The 5,018-nt window shown below is 44.6% G+C and overlaps 1 pseudogene; it reads right to left on the reverse strand.

Moving 5' to 3' along the window:
* Window positions 1–2,526: 2,526 nt before the first annotated feature.
* Window positions 2,527–2,626, reverse strand: LOC115032930 (U6 spliceosomal RNA; annotated as a pseudogene).
* Window positions 2,627–5,018: the final 2,392 nt, after the last annotated feature.

Consider the following 5,018-nt stretch of genomic DNA (forward strand, 5'->3'; position numbering starts at 1 on the left):
GAAAATGTCTTAAAGAACAAGAACTTACTATTTAAAAGTTCTAGAGAGAATGATGGGGTTGTAACCAGGAATGGAGAAAAAATATCTTTGGTGCTGGTAAGGTGAGGGCCCTTCATCCGAGTGGTAGCCTTATTCAGTAAGCTGTCTGCACATTCCTGCATAGATTTACACCATGCACTAACTGGGGGAAAGTGTGCTATAGAAGCCATGTTGCTGAGTGTCTCCTTGGCGACTGTTTGGAAACAGGGCCTTTACTGAGGAAATGTTCTCATCCTGGAGGTTTTGATAGCATTTTCCTAGTGTCATTTGAGCTGTAGAAGCTTTTCCTCAGAACCGGGAAATACTCCCTCCTTGAAGATCACACAAATGGAGAATTTTGACCAAAGCTTGCATTTTCAAAATTAAAAGAACAGTTGGTGGGAGAGGAAAAAAAATCTACCCAATATAACTGCAGGGGCAGTGCCATATGCTATGGATAAAAGATAATATTTTGTAGAGCGTGGGTGAAAATTTCTGACTGCTTTGACACCCAAATCTGTTGACTTCAGTGTCTTCCCAGGAGCCATTTATTTTAGAACGCCACCATCGTGCTCCAGAATATACTGTTGCTCGCCTTAGTGGATCGTGCTTAATTTATCTCTTCTTCTCCAAACCATTTTACACACATACCAACCTTGGGTTGACACTACAACTCTGTTAGCAGGAATGCTTGCCTGCAGAAGGTCCCCAGGACAACATAAAACTGTCATGATGACACACTCCTATAATCCCAACACTTGGGAGGAGGATCAGAAATTCCAGGTCAGGTCTGGCTGCATAGCAAGTTCCAGGCCAGCCCTCCTCGATACTTAAGACCATATCTCACACGAATGCGTATAGTAACCATCAGTTTCTACATCTAAGCATCTCATTCAGGCCTGTGTCACAGTGCATCACTGTGTGGTTTCTATCTTTTTTTTTTTTAAAGATTTATTTATTATTATACATACACCGTAGCTGTCTTCAGACATGCCAGAAGAGGGCGTCAGATCTCATTTTGGGTGGTTGTGAGCCACCATATGGTTGCTGGGATTTGAACTCAGGACCTTTGGAAGAGCAGTCAGTGCTCTTACCTGTTGAGCCATCTCGCCAGCCCCGGTTTCTATCTTTTAATTTTATCTCTAAATCTGATCTGTTTCCAAGCCAGCCCAGTGTCTTGTGAGCCGCCTGTGTCTAAGTTTGTCTGGTGCACGTAGCTTTAGTGATATCGTCATACCATCCTCTTGCTCTTCACTTTAGTTGGGACAGACATACATAAAAGGAAGAAGACAGAAAACTCTAGGATCAGGTGTTACCCCGCAGAGCTAGGGCTGACCCCCACCATAACCAGGGTCTCCAGATTTGGAGAACGACCAGACTCCTGGATTCCATTGAGGAATGAAATATATCTCGAGATGCTAAACTGAGCAAGCCATGGTTTCCTCCTGCCCACATGTGATAACGCAGCTGTAATTGCATGATGCAAACTAGGGACTTCTATAAGCTTCCGTCCTCCCTCAGCCCAGTTGTTGGTAGTGTGCATACGTGTGTGTGTGTGTGTGTGTGTGTGTGTGTGTGTGTGTGTGCGCGCGCTCAGAAATGGTTAAGTCAGCATCAGTCCACGGGACAAAATTCATCCTTGAGACTGAAACATTCTAAGTGTGAGAGCCATGTCTAACCTTGAAACCTCCAAGGTGTATGTGAAAAGGGTTTCTGTCTTTGGTGAAAATGACATTGCTACGAATTTTGTGATGCTTTTCATGGTCTTATAAAGTTCTCTGATATGTTTTCGAACTATTAGCTAGCTAATAAGTTTAAAAGAGCTGAGAACCACATTTTCTAGGTCAATCCTCCTCCTCTTCCTCCTCCTCCTCCTCCTCCTCCTCTTCCTCCTCCTCCTTCTCCTCCTTCGCCTTTTGCTATCTTCAGTATTAATCATCCACTTTGGGGAAATCTTTCCTTTTTTGATCAAGTTTTAAAAGATCAATCATTTTGACACTGATCCAACAATCTCTGTTTTCCAGCTTGTTATAAATGTGTTCAACCCTGCCTTGGAAGGGTGATGGTTCTAGACTTATTACACACCACTGTCTCTACCCTATGAGCCATCCCCAGTGGCTCACCACCTTTGCTAAGTATGCCGTTCTGGTGCCTACCCACCACACAGACTATCACCTAGCTGGAGTGGCCAGTCCCAGAGAACAGGGACATGCCTAGAACTATGGTAGATGCTCAGAAAAAAGAGCATCATTGTATCTCTTCCAGAGAAGCCTCTATTGTTCTAGAAAAGCAGTTTCCCACAATTTCAAGCCATGGACCCAGCTATAACCCACATCAAGAGGGCAACAGAGGCAACCAAGATTACAGAGGAGCAACTCAGTCTCTGAGTTTGTCTAGAAACTACTAAGTAGGCCCTCTTGATGTCGGTGCTGCCTCTTCCTCAAGTTTGGCAGTTTGAGGAAGGGTTGTGCATTCTTTAACATGTGTTATGCAGATAAGTGTGGACCCAAAATAATGGAACATTTCAGTGTGGCATCCTTGCTCAGGAGCCACACAAATCTTCCCTATACCGTTGTTGCTTGGTTACATGTGCCACCGAAGTGGGCACTCTAGATCTCTTCTTAGTCTGGATTCAGGATTTTTGGTGAAATTATAGGCTATTACAACCAACTAGTTTCAACATTAATCCAATATGAAGGCAATGTAGTGGGATATTACATTGAAATAAAAATAAAGGGACCAAGTGTTTAAACATTTGTTCCCCAACTGGTGATGCTGCTGTCCTAGATGCTGTGGGAACTTTAGGGGTGGTGTCTAGCTGGCGGAAGTAGGTTGCCGTGGTGAACCTTTGAACGAAGCTCCCTCTGGCTCCTGGGGTGGACGGCTGTCATCCAGTGTACACTCCCTCTGCCATGATAGTCTACCCAAGCGTGTAGGGCTAAGAAACTAATGGCTGAGCCCTGTGAAACGGTGAGACCAAACATCTCCCCTCACTTGAGTTGTTTCTGTCACAGATTTTTGGTCAAGGCAGTGTGAAAATAGCTCGCACACCTTACAACTCTCTTTACCAAGCAGGTGTCAGTGGCAGAAAAGAACCGCAAGGATAATAACCAATTGCGCATGCGCGGCCTTGTTTTCCTCCTCTGGTCACTCCGGCTACTTTCTTTGGCACTTTCCTTTCCCTGAACGGAAAACTCTTAAGTGTGAGCTTCCTCTTCCTGACACTCGGCTCTTTTCTATATTTCCACTCATTCTCTCTGGAAACTTCTGTCTTCAGAATGTAATTACGACTCTGGGCTGATGACTTTCAACACATGAGGTCTGAAAGCTTAAACCACCCGCCCTCCAACAGTCTCGCAGCCATCTGTCCCAGAACGGCCCACCCTCCACACCGAACTCATTTTCTCCTCCATCAAACCAGCTGACCCTTGCAAATTCCTCGGTTCCATCTAGCGCTTTCCTGGCAATCAAAACCTCATTGTTTCGCGCAGCCTTTTTCTCTTTCTTTCATCTTCTACATCCAATTGCTCCTCAAACCCTCTCATCTGCTTCTCAAGACAGATGAAACTTCAGGCAGCAGGTACAGGGAGCCCTTGACAGCGACAGGGGCGTCACAGGGATGTAGTTAGCTTGATTTTGAATACAGGTCTGATTGTTATGTGCACCATATACTGGAATAAGAAGTGGGCACTCAGCTACATTTTCAAAGTCTGAGAAACCAGATTTGGTTCTGAGTCCTGGTTCTTAATAGCCATAAGATCTTCAGGCAAACGCCTGCTCCCTCTGTGCTTTGTAAAGTCTGGCAATAATGCCCACCCTGCAGGAAATATTAGCGCCGCCCTTTCTCCGTTTCTACCACCAGCTCACTTCAAATCCCATCTTCCAACTGCTGGACCGTCACCAGCTGAGCTCCTGACTTCTGATTTATTTACTGTATCATAAGCAGCCTGGACATTCCAAGCAATACGGCCAACCACGTCACTGCGATACGCTCACGGCTGTCAAAGGCTCCCGACCTAGCGAATGGTTGGTGTACATATTTGTAGATAAGACACTAAGAATCATCAAGTCTGGGCTGGCAAGATGGCTCAGAGACTAAGCAAGGGTGCTTGCCATGAGAGCCTAGTTCCTGAGTTCAATCCCCAGAACATACATAATGGTGGTTAGAGAGAGCGGACTCCACAAAGTTGTCCTCTGACCTCCTCCACACGCATGCTATGGCACATGTGACTACCATCCCCTCCCCCACCCCTACAGGCATGCACAATCAGGTAAGAAATAAAAATTTTAGAATGGAATCTCCATGCCCCACTCTATTCAATATACTGACTTGACTCCCTGCTCTCCAAAGGATGATTTTACTAATTTCCTTCAAACCTATTCAAAGGCTCCTTCCTCCAGCCCAGTCTGGAACACACTTCACTTCTGTCAGTTTGTTAACGCCACCCTGCGGGTTACCTCTCCTGGAGGATCTCTGAGCTTTATTCTGTGCCCCACTTTGATGTGATTGTTCTGTGTTTCCTTCCAAGACTTAACTGTTTAATCTAAAGTTGCAACATTGTATCAACTAAGAAAGCAGGCCAGTTTCTAGGGAGCAAGGCTCCTGTCTGCTACCATCTCACCCGAACCCTTAGCATCCAGCACAATAGCACAAACATTATTTCTCAAGAAATACTATGGGATGCATGGGACGTGCCACAGCTTCTGTGGACACATTAATTACCTTTGGTTGTTATTAGGTTTCAAATACAGCAATCCCCAAAGAGTAAGAACAAAGTGTAACTTTTTAAATGTTATCATATTGTCCTATTGAACTCAAACTTCCTTTAAGTGAATGAAGCTTTGTAAGTGCCACTGAAATCTAACCTAAGATACCATTCCTCTCCCTTTCCACTAGAGGTACCCACTTAGATGGCATTCTTATTAAAACTTTATTCATAAATAGGACATAGATATTACTTTACAATTTTTAAATTTACCTATAATCCCAGCACTCAGGT

This window comes from Mus caroli, unplaced genomic scaffold, assembly GCF_978045245.1.
Source record: "Mus caroli unplaced genomic scaffold, Mus_caroli_1 scaffold_14, whole genome shotgun sequence".
Classification (NCBI taxonomy): domain Eukaryota; kingdom Metazoa; phylum Chordata; class Mammalia; order Rodentia; family Muridae; genus Mus; species Mus caroli.